Here is a 12,826-nt window from a genome sequence, read left to right as displayed (position 1 = left end):
TCATTTTATTAACTGATAGATACTTGGATTGTTTCCAGCTCCTGGCTTTTATGAATAATGCTGCTATGAATATTCCTATATATGTTTTTATGTAGAAATATACTTTTAGTTCTTCTGGGAAAATAGTTAGGAATAGACTTTCTCAGTCATATGATAACTCTATTTAACTTTCTGAGGAATAGTGGTCTCTTTCAATGGCCAGTCAGGTTCATCAAGGCTCATAATTAGGCTGAAAATGATTCTGTGGAGGCTTCAGTTTGAAGAACTAGAATCTAAACACAATTCATCGATATAGAGTTTGTTGGTTGTTCTTTTCATGGCCTTTTCCTTGTCCAGAAAGACCAAATTCTCTGGATATTTTTATAGCAATGAGGACAGCAAATCCATGGAACAATTGCTGATATCTTGCCACAGATGAAACTTAAAGCAATGTTCCTCAACCTTAGGTTATCAAGCCATGAATTCCTAAGTCGTACATAAATATTTGTAATTATTTTATTCTATTTTTATTGATAAGCTTGATATAAAGAATTTTTGTGCCATTGAGATGACACTTTTGATGGAAGGACTGCCATATTATTTGAGAAGCCATTCAGCTTATGAGAGTGATGCAACCAAGGAGAATTGTTTTAATTGCCATTGTCTAATGAGATTAAATATATATGTGACTTAAGGAGAATATGACAGAATATATAAATACATTTTTTTTTTTTTTTTTGAGACAGAGTCTTGCTCTGTCACCCAGGCTGGAGTGCAGTGGCACAATCTTGGCTCACTGCAAGCTCCGCCTCCTGGGTTCACGCCATTCTTCTGCCTCAGCGTCTCCGAGTAGCTGGGACTACAGGCGCCCACCACCACGCCCGGCTAATTTTTTTGTATTTTTAGTAGAGACAGGGTTTCACCGTGGTCTCGATCTCATGACCTCGTGATCCGCCCGCCTTGGCCTCCCAAAGTGCTGGGATTACAAGCGTGAGCCACCGTGCCCGGCCATAAATACATGTTTTTAAAGTGGTGGAAAACTTGTTCACCCTGCAGAGTACAGGCAGGGCAGACTCACAAGAGCTTGTTTCTCAAAAATATATTCACATGACAAAGAAGAGTTTTTCTTCAACAAAACAGCATCACCTATCCCATTGCTTTGTGTTATTTCTTAGTGTTGTATCAGTTTATACTTCCGTTTATATCTAATTGATAAATCTGTTTTGGCTGCAGGGATGCAAAATAGCTCAAAGCATAAAGAATGTATTTAAATGTTTTGTTTGAAAATAATTAAAATACAAAAAGTCACAATATTTTCTACTTTAAAAGATGCCTGCAATTTCTTAAGTTTGATAAACTATTGGGTAGATTGTTACTGGCATAGAATAGCTGTTTGTGTTAAAAATGATAAATTACTTTGAGGAAAAAAGAGAAGTTGAGATTGTCACTTTTGTATACATCAATTGTTAAGGGGACTAAATACTCAGGGTATGAAAAGTGAAGATTCATCAGTTGACAATATTAGGAATTTCCAATGTGTGTCCTAAAGGGAATGAGTAGGTGAGTCATATACATGACTGAAGTGAGATGGATTTACTTCTTTAGTGATTGAAGATATAACTGTGTAATTCAATGGTAAGTTCACTTGACATGAAGTATCAACAGTAGGGGTACCATGATGAGTGGAATGTGCTGTGGTGAGCGAGGGGTACATAGCTTATCTTAAGAAGGCAGCTGATGAATAAACAACTTCCCAACATGTTTAAGTGGAAATGTTGGCTCATGTTCCCAGATTCCCTACAATATTTTCGATGGAAGCCAACAAATCCAGATTTTTTTTTCTGTGAGATATTTTGATTAAAAAAATCAACCAAGAAAACATTTTTTTTGAGCTAAGAAAGACAAATTTATACAAATAATATCTTGGAGAGGCAGGTAAGCGAGAGTTAATGAAATAATGATTATGAAAAGATATCTGTATGTGGAGTATGTGTCTTTGTTTATCAATTTATCAATCTATTTAAAGGCCTAACATCTCTAGAATTTTAATAAATAGCTACAAATCAAAAAACTTTTTTAAATACTAAATACTAAATGCATTTCTGATTTTGAGGTGAATCCAGATGTATGCTATGTTATAAAGGTATAATAAGAACATTACCACCAAGACTGCAAGGGTGAGAGTCAGGTTAATCCCTGTCTCCCAGGTGAGAGGCCAGCCTCAACCCACAGAGCTCCATGGCAATGGGCCCCTCCTGAATAGTTTAGTGCCCTCCCTTCAGGGTATAGTGAATGAGTTCTCACTACATTAGTTCCCATGAGATCTGGTTGTTACAAAGAGCCTGGTTCCTCCTCCCCACTCTTGTTTCCTCTTTCACCAGGTGATCTCTGCATGCACCACCTCCCCTTAGCCTTCCACTGTGAATGGAAGCAGCCTGAGGCTTTCACCAGATGCCAAACAGATGCTGACACCATACTTCTTGTAAAGCCAGTACAATGATGAGTGAAATAAGCCTCTTCATTATAAATTACCCAGCCTCAGGTATTCCCTTACAGCAACAGTAAATGGACTAAGACATTCATGGTGTCCACTGATATTTCCCAATGTTCAAATATTTGCTATAGGCTATATTTCTTTGTACAGACTGCTAAACTCAAGTTATTTAATTACCATACCATTTTGTTTAGACATTAATAATAATGAGTAAGGGTTATGAGTAATCTTAGTATGTTAAGAATAACATGATTTTAGAAATTCTAGAATTCTAATTCCTCATTTCTGAATCCCAATGACTAATCTCTGTTAAGATTATGGAAGCTCAAGGCCCAATCTTGATTTTAAAATGTCAGGAAAAGTTACTAAGAATGAGACGGTGAGACACGGGAAAGAAAAGCCATGATGCTACAAATGTATAATCCTGAGTCAAAAAGACATCTAGGGCCAGGCTCATGGCTGTAATCCCAGCAATTTGGGAGGCTGAGGCAGGTGGATCATTTGAGGTCAGGAGTTCAAGACCAGCCTGGCCAACATGGTGAAACCCCGTCTCTACTAAAAATATGAAAATTAGCCGAGCATGGTCATGGGCGCCTATAATCCCAACTACTCAGGAGGCTGAGGCAGGAGAATCACTTGAACCTGGGAGGCGGAGGTTGTAGTGAGCTGAGATCACACCACTGCACTCCAGCCTGGGCAATACAGTGAGACTTTGTCTCAAAAAAAAAAAAAGACATTTAGGAAATTCTCGGAATGAAAGCGTCGTTGGATTTCCATCTATCATGAACTTTGTTAGGTCTTAGTTACATAGTGTGAGTGAAAACTGTTTCTTCTTTATAAAGAATGGATTCTGTTACTAAACCTTAGGATCACAGAGCACTAGAAAGGAGGAACTTTGGCAATATTCTAATGCTAGACAGAGTGCAGCATTTTAATTGGTCTCCATTTCCTGGTTGTATGTAGACAATCCTGCGCCCTTCATGGTTATCCAATTTGGCACAATATTCTTGAAGGAACACAATAAAAGTTTTGTGAAAATTCTTTAAGTTTGTACAAATTTTAATGATCATTTCTATGAGGTTGATACCCATGGATTTGAAGTTCTAGATAGTTCATATAGGAAGATTAGAGTATTAATCAGCTGACCTTCTTTTGGATCGAGTTTCTTCATCTATTGCTTGTGGGCTGACACTTTTATTGTAGGAGGTTTGTAATTAGTAAATGTGATCATGTGTTCTAGGTGCTCCCTTCATCTAGCACAAGACATGGCATGCCAAATTATACATGAATAGTTACCTATTCCTGCATCCCAAAACTTAGTAGCTTTAAATAACCTGTTTTTTTTTCCACACAACTGTGTAGGTCAGTGACTGGGGCTGGGATCTGCTGCGTGATTTTTCTACTTCTCTTGCCCTAAGGTCACTCCTCTGGCTGCAGTACCCTGGGGGCTCAATTGGATGGTTCACTCAGTACCTCTGGCATTTTGGGATTGCTGCTAACTGACCTTTATTTCATCCTTAAGTTGATCAGCCCGGGCTAACATGATAGTCTTAAGGCAACAAGAGACTGAGTGGAAGATTCAAAGCTGATTGAGGTCTAGACTAGTTTTAGGGAATCCTATGGCATCACATTTTCCAGATTGGCCTAAACAAATTATAAAGCCAGCCCAGATTCCAGAAGTGGAGAAATAGACTTTGCTTCTTGAGAGGAGCAGTGAAGTCACATGGTAGAAGGGTGTGCATAGAGGGGTGGAGAAATTTGTGTCCCTTAAACAATGTAGGACATCCAATAATGGTATTTATTTCAGTGATTATGTCTCTGTGCTTCTAACTCTAGAGTGAGAGAGAAACATGTAAGCAGCAGATTATTAGCAATGAGATTAATCTCGTGCTTATTTATGAAGTACTATGGGAGGGCAGATGGGAGAATAACTGACCACTATTATATGGGCTAGAGGAACCAATCAAATTTTCCCCAGGAGGTGATACTGGAACTGACCTGCATTGATGAGAAAGAAATTAAAAATAGCTAACATCTATCAAGTACTTATTAATCGCCAGATATAATTCTAAGATTTACATGTATTACCTCAGCCATTTCTCAGAATAATCCTAGGAAGTAGGTATTATAATTCACTGTAATTTAACAGATGAAGAAACTGAGGTACAAGGAAGTTAAATGTCTCTCTCAAAGTCACACATTCTGTAAATGTTTATAAAGCTAAGGTTTGAATCAAAGTAATGACTTCAGAATTATTTCTTAATCATGTTATAAGAATTCAGTACAGAGTTGGTGAGGCAGCACAGGGTAGTGTGTCCCAGTGAATGGGCATAGCCTGTGTGGACTGTCAGACTGCTGAGTGTGGAGGAGCTCCACACAGAGGGCACACTTGTGGCAAGTGGAGAGAAGAGTAAATGGATGGATAGAGGCAATGAGTGGTAGATCATGATTAGAATTGGAAGAACCTTAGATACCACATGGAGGCAGTTTGGTTTTAACCCTCAAGCCTTCAACACCTTCTCTCTCTACCTCTCCTTCTCCCTCTCTCTCCCTTCCTCTCCTCTCCTTTCCAACTTTCCTTTTCTCTTCTCTTCCCTACTTCCTTCCCTCCCTTCTTTCCTTCCTCCCTTGTTTCCTTCCTTCCTTCCTTCCTTCCTTCCTTCCTTCCTTCCTTCCTTCCTCCCTCCCTCCCTCCCTCCCTCCCTCCCTTCCTTCCTTCCTATTTTAGTGGCTTTACTTTTCCTTGAGGAGAGAAAAAGAAGGGTTCATGCCTGTCACATGGTGGCTTTCTTGTATTTTCAGCTATTTGCCCTTCCATCCCATGCTCTGGACACTGTAGTGGCAGCAGCCTTTTCTATTACAGGTTGACTGGACAGGGAAATGCTGGAATCCACTGTGACTGCTTTTGTATCTTTTCAGTTCTTACTGTGCTCTGCATTGATAAAGTAAGGTTACTTAAAGGTATTTGGACCTAGCAGAGGTCTAGAAAATCACGTTTTGTTCCACTTGCCACTTGCATGTGTGATCTGTTTGTACCGTCAAGCTTATACTCTGCGTCTGGATCAGATTCAGCTGCCTCTGCTCAGCTCCAGGTGGGCAGCACAGAAAAGGGTTGAAGAATGAGGTAAGGGAAGATGAAGCTATCAAGGTTGAGTGATAAGAATGAATCACATCTGCAGTCAGAATCAGTGCCACTGGAAAGGAGAAGGGAGCCATGGACCAAGAAGGCTGAAACTGGCTCATGGGCTCTGACCACTCTGAATGCTTCACTTCATTTTTTTTATTTTTTATTTTTTTGAGACAGAGTCTCGCTGTGTTGCGTAGGCTAGAGTGCAGTGGCACGACTTCGGCTCACTGCAACCTCTGCCTCTCGGGTTCAAGCGATTCTTCTGTCTCAGCCCCCTGAGTAGCTGGGATTACAGGCACGTACCACTATGCCCAGCTAATTTTTGTATTTTTAGTGGAGATGGGGTTTCGCCATTTTGGCCAGGCTGGTCTCGAACTCCTGACCTCAGGTGATCCTCCTGCTTTGGCATCCCAAAGTGCTGGGATTACAGGTGTAAGCCACCATGCCCAGCCTGAATGCTTCAGTTCTCAACAAATTCCCAGCCACTCTCTTTAAAATTTTTCCCACATTTTTGCTATTCTCTCCCTCTAGCATGTCATGTGTGTTAGACATATATTAAAGCTCAAACTGCTCTCCATGTGTTTTTATTTCTATTTCATATTTTGAATCATATCTATTTATCTGTCTCTATATAGTCAAGATATATTGGGGGACCTGCCCCGATAATCACGTAGGTTCTTTTCTATTTTCCTAAGCTTCAGCTGGCTTGAGAAATAAAAGGACAGAGTACAAAGAGAGAGATTTTAAAGCTGGGCGTCCGGGGGAGACATCACACATTGGTAGGATCCGTGATGCCCCTCAAGCCACAAAAACCAGCAAGTTTTTATTAGGGATTTTCAAAAGGGGAGGGAGTGTGCAAATAGGTGTGGATGACAGACATCAAGTACTTAACAGGGTAATAGAATATCACAAGGCAAGTGGAGGCAGGGCGAGATCACAGGACCACAGGACTGGAGGCGAAATTAAAATTGCTAATGAAGTTTTGGGCACCACTGTCATTGATAACATCTTATCAGGAGACAGGGTTTTGAGATCAACCGGTCTGACCAAAGTTTATTAGGTGGGAATTTCCTCTTCCTAATAAGCCTGGGAGCGCTATGGGAAGACTGGAGTTTATTTCACCCCTGCAATCTCGACCATAAGAGACAGGTACGCCCCGGGGGGGTCAGTTCAGAGACCTACCCCTAGGTGTGCATTCTCTTTCCCAGGGATGTTCCTTGCTGAGAAAAGGAATTCAGCGATATTTCTCCCATTTGCTTTTGAAAGAAGAGAAATATGGCTCTGTTCTGCCCAGCTCACCAGCAGTCAGAGTTTAAGGTTATCTCTCTTATTCCCTAACAATTGCTATTATCTTGTTCTTTTTCCAGGGTGCCCATATTTCATATTGCTCAAGCACACATGCTGTACAATTTTGTAGTTAACACAATTATTACAGGGTCCTGGAATGATATACATCCTTCACAACTGACAGGATTAAGAGATTAAAGACAGGCATAGGAAATGACAAGGGTATTGACTGGGGAAGTGATAAGTGTCCATGAAATCTTTACAATTTATTTTTAGATATTGCAGTAAAGACAGGCATAAGAAATTACAAAAGTATTAATTTGGGGAACTAATAAATGCCCATAAAATCTTCACAATCCACGTTCTTCTGCCATGGCTTCAGCTGGTCCCTCTGTTTGGGGTCCCTGACTTCCTGCAACAATGATATATCTATATAAATATCTCTCTGTAGTATATATACTACATATATACTATATGAAATACTAATATACATATCAATATACTGATATACCAATGTATACTAATACTATATATACTATGATTAATATGATACTATATATAATATTTTGTGTATATATTGTAAACTATCTTGTATATATAGAAAGTATCATATACTCTATACAATATGCTATATATTACAAAATATACTATACTATATATGTATGTGTGTGTGTATTGTTTTGGGGATTTTTTCAATTTTAAATTCCAATTCACTACTTCTCTCTTTAATAAAATTTAATGTTAATTATGCTTCCTATGGACAGTATTAGAATTATTTATTTTAGTGGCTTTACTTTTCAATTTCAACTTTTATATTTGGCTCTTATTTATTTGACATTCTTTTTAAAATTTATTTACCACTGTTTTCATTTCAAAATTTCTATTTCCTTCTCCTATTTCAGAATTCTAAGTGTCCTTATTTTTTTTATTTTTTATTTTTTTGAGACAGAGTCTCACTTTGTTGCCCAGGCTGGAGTGCAGTGGCCCAATCTCAGCTCACTGCAACCTCCACCTCCCGGGTTCAAGCCATTCTCCTGCCTCAACCTCCTGAGTAGCTGGGATTTCAGGTGCACCACCACGCCTGGCTAATTTTTATATTTTTAGTAGAGATGGGGTTTCACCATGTTGGTCAGGCTGGTCTCAAACTTCTGACCTTGTGATCTGCCCGCCTCAGCCTCCCAAAGTGCTAGAATTACAGGCATGAGCCACCATGCCCAGCCTAAGTGTACTTATTTTAAAGTACACTTTAAATACACACACACACATACACATTCCAGTTGCTCATATGTGTGTGTTTGTGTGTGTGTGTGTCTGTACTTTTTGGAGCTGGAATGGGGGTTCTCCTCTTTTGCCATGCTTTCTCTCTTTCTCATGGTATTGCAGTTCCACAGCTTAACCTGCTGCATTGCACAATTCTACCTTTTACATCAGAGGGTTTGTGTCTTTGGTGTACCTTGGGGGTTACTATTGTCAATATGCTATACAGGAACAATTCAAACGAAGTTGCTGTTTATAGAGTTGCTTTTAATTAGTCAATAAGACACACAAAAAAGTGTCATTCAAGCTGTTGGGTGAAATGATTTCAGGTCAAGTTCACTGATGAGAATATCCTGTTTGGCTTCTTTTTCTTCACAGACTCCCGGGGTCCTTCCCCACAGTGAGTATCCAGGCTCTCCTTTCTGAGAGCTACAGGGCTTCACTGTCCATCAACACTCAATCCCAGGAGTTTCCTCTACTGTTAACCTGCACACATTTTTCTTCTTGTTTTCGAGAAGTGCCGAGACCAGCTCGGTTGGGGATACCCTAACCCAGCAGTGCTAGAGGAATTAAAGACACACACAGAAATATAGAGGTGTGAAGTGGGAAATCAAGGGTTTCACAGCCTTCAGAGCTGAGAGCCCCAAACAGAGATTTACCCACATATTTATTAACAGCAAACCAGTCATTAGCATTGTTTCTATAGATATTAAGTGAACTAAAAGTATCCCTTATGGAAAACCAAGGGATGGGCCAAATTAAAGGAATAGATTGGGCTAGTTAACTGCAGCAGTAGCATGTCCTTAAGGCACAGATCGCTCATGATATTGTTTGTGGCTTAAGAATGCCTTCAAGTGGTTTTCCACCCTGGGCAGGCCAGGTGTTCCTTGCCCTCATTCCTGTAAACCCACAATCTTCCAGCATGGGCATTAAGGCCATCATGAACATGTCACAGTGCTGCAGAGATTCAGTTTATGGCCAGTTTTGGGGCCAGTTTATGGCCAGATTTTGGGGGCCTGCTCCCAACAGAGAAGTACTACATGTCTTTAACTAAAGAGAAAAACAGTGACAGAATGTTGCATTGAAATGCAGGGAAGAGGATCATGAATTCTGTCTGTCATCTTGAATATAAGACTGCATTCCGTTTTTATTGCTTCATGTTGAGACCTCTTACCTCTACCAGATCTCTCCAACTTAGCGTTTTTTCTGGATTTCAAAGTTAAATGCAGCAATTTTCTTACTTCCTATCTTTGCAGTTATGTGCAAATTACTTTATGTTTCAAAATCTCCATCTACACTTTTGGATACCAGGGACTAATAATACTGTGCATTGTTGTCAGAACGTTTATAAAGTATGTGAAAGACCAATTAATATTAAATGTTGATAAATGCTGTTTATAATCATCATGTGATTATTCACTGTGTGCAAAAAAAGAGTTAAATGAGACCCATTAGTTATGGTTATGTGCTTTTCAATTAACATGCTATGGTTTAAATCCTAGCTCCACCACTACCTGTGATTTTAGAATACTACTCAAGTGCTTTAACGCCTTAGTTTCTTCATGCTTAAAATGGAGACAAATGAAATTTTACATGTAAAGCCCATGACCTGTGGAGTAAGCCCCCAAAAACAAAAACAAAAACAAGACTATCATTTTAGTTTTAATTTTTGCCTTTACTAATTATGACACCTCAACCAAACTACCTCTAAGATAGGGAAACACATCTATATCCCACAGGGATATTGCAAAGATGGCATAGAATTCTATCAATTTAGAGGAGCTTTGTTAGCTAGATAGTTCAATTCCTGTGTCAGGGAAGGTTTTATGGATTGACTTGTGTCCCTGCAAAAAATATATTTTGGTCCTAATCTCCAGTACCTCAGAATGTGACCTTATTTGAAGATAAGGTCTTTACAGAGGTGTCAAGTTAAAATAAGGTCATGAAGACCTACCTTATTCCACTGCCTGTTGTTCTCATAAAATGGGAGAATTGGAACACAGAGACAAACATTACAGAGGGAAGACCATATGCAGAGAGAAGGAGAAGAGGACCATGTGGTGATGGAGATAGGATGGAAGTGATGCAGTTATAAGCCAAGGAGCTCTTGGAGCTCCTGCAGGCAAGAGAAGGGCCTGGAACATATTCCTCACTGGCACCTTCAGAGGAAGCCTGGCATTGCCAAGACCATGATTTCAGAAGGCTAGCCTCCAGAACTGTGAAACAAGACATTTACATTGTTCTATGTCACCTGGTACTTTTTAATACCTGGTACTTTTTAAGCCCTAGGAACTTAATACAGATGGTTACGATCATAACTATCATTATTAAAAGTAGGTGGTTCTTGAATCTGTGAGATGTTCCCACACAATACTCTCTCTGAATGCTTACTCAGGTCTCTCTTCTGTAGGCCTAGAATATTCTCCCACTCCCTACATATCTTTAACCTACTTTTAGGCTTAGCATGATGTTACACCATGGTTCTGGAGTGTTCTTTCTGGCTAATCTTCTCACAGATGTGGTTAGATGCTTCCCCATACTCCTGATTCTTAGCTCTGAGCTCGCTGCCCTGTGAGTTTTGACACATATGTCTCCTCCACACACTATAGTGTGAGATCACTGAGAGCAGAGCTGTTCATTGATCTGTTTCATCTCATGGGGGAATAAAGAGAAAGCAGTGAGTAGACATTTTTTGGGGGATTAAATCTATGTTACCACTTTCTATTCCCAGAGTATGCCAAATGAAAGCTTGCTATTCTTGGAATGGAAGCACATACTAATCAATCTATGTGTCAAATGCCATAGCTCTCCCAAAGCCAGTGCCGAGAAACATTCATTAGAATACTCTTATTTTTTATTGATGCATAATAGATGTACATAGTTTCAGGACACATGTGCTAATTAAATACATTTGTATAATTTGTAAAGATCAAATCAGTGTCCTTGGGACACCTATTGTCTTAAATATCTATCTTTTTAATGCTAAAACCATACATATTCTTCTCTAGTATTTTGAAATAAATAGATTATTGTAAATATAGTCACCCTACTTATCTAGCTAATACTAGGTCTTATTTCTCCTATCAGGCTGTATATTTGTACCCATTAATCAAATTCTTTTAAACGCCCCCACGCTTCCCAGCCTCTGGGCTTTGTGGTTGTTTTGTTTCATTGATTTATTTTTTAAAGGAAATAGCTATTTAGACTTGGGCTTGATACAGAGGGTAGTATCCAGAGAGTGCACACTGGTGGGTCACCTGTTGTTAAAATGTGGAAATATTTCTGAACGGCCTCCAGCCCCTCAACTGATTCCCCTGACTCTTCCCAGAATCCTTGTTCCTTCCCATGATCTGTCTACAAGTACTAAGTTGGGACCAGCTGCAGGTCTCCTCCTGATCTAAGGCCGGAGTCTCTGTGTGGCCTGGGCTCATACGCAACTGGTTGTGGACTACGCTGAATATAAGCCCTGTCTTTGTGTTTGTTTCTCTGCTATCCTCAAGGTGTATCAGTTCCCTTTTCTTTTTTAGAGATGGAAAAACAAGAGCTTTGTGTTACTTTCTGTGGTTGTTTCAAGCCAATGGATGGGTTGCCCAGTGGGTGGATGCCCCTCCCCGGCTAGGCTACAGATTTATTACAGCCAAGCACTCCTTCCTCAGAGAGAGGGAGCACATTTGACAGAATGACCCGTTTCAGGTCAGGATCACACCGACTCTCCAGACCCAGCAGGTCTCATTTGTCTCTGAGCAGGATGTCACTCCTGACAGACAGGCACATGCAGCTATTTGTATAGGAGTGAGCATTACTGGCCTTGCCTTTCTGTCTAGCGTTCCCATCAGCCTGCTCTCTGCTGCTTTCTCTTTCTTTCTTTCTTTCTTTCTTTCTTTCTTTCTTTTTTTTTTTTTTTTTTTTTTTTTTTTTTGAGTTTATTTCCCAAAGCCTTACCTCTCAGACAGAGGCATTCCCAGATCCCAGAGCCCAAATTCCAGTTCAGGGCAGATGCATTGGAAAAGTAAAAGCCAGCACTTAAGAGTTGAGATGAGGAGAGTGAGCCCTAATTAAGTTCATGTTTTTTTCCTCATTTCTCTAAACAGAAAAATCAATAAGGGCTCTATGGAACCATTAATAGAGATTAAATGCCTAGAAACAGGCTTTACCTCATTTGGAGGCTGAGGCTGTTTTGGTATTAATTGTATACTCTTTCTGTAGCCCTTGTCACTCCATTCCAAAGGCCTGGGCCATGCACTGTTGAAGCCCCCATTCTTACTGGCATTATTGAGTATGGTAAGAATCATGACGCACACAACCCCTTCCCTGAAATTCTGTCCTTCTTGTTTCTTGTGTAATACCCTTTGCTTTGTCTTCTCTGTGTTGTCTTTTCACGGGTTATTTCCTCTGCATGAATCTAGTTAGATTTGCATTCAAACTAGTTCTTCTTTCTTACAAATTTAGCCTTTGCATTTGCAGTCTCCTCTGCCTACCCCCCCACTTTTTTTCCTTTTCTTTTTTTTTTTTTTTTCCTGAGATAGAGTCTTGCTCTGTTGTCCAGGCTGGAGTGTAGTGGCGCAATCTCAGCTCACTGCAAGCTCTGCCTCCCGGGTTCACACCATTCTCCTGCCTCAGCCTCCAGAGTAGCTGGGACTACAGGCACCTGCCACCATGCCCAGCTAACTTTTTGTATTTTT

This window comes from Symphalangus syndactylus, chromosome 7, assembly GCF_028878055.3.
Source record: "Symphalangus syndactylus isolate Jambi chromosome 7, NHGRI_mSymSyn1-v2.1_pri, whole genome shotgun sequence".
Lineage (NCBI taxonomy): Eukaryota > Metazoa > Chordata > Mammalia > Primates > Hylobatidae > Symphalangus > Symphalangus syndactylus.
Note: the sequence above shows the minus strand (reverse complement) of the source record.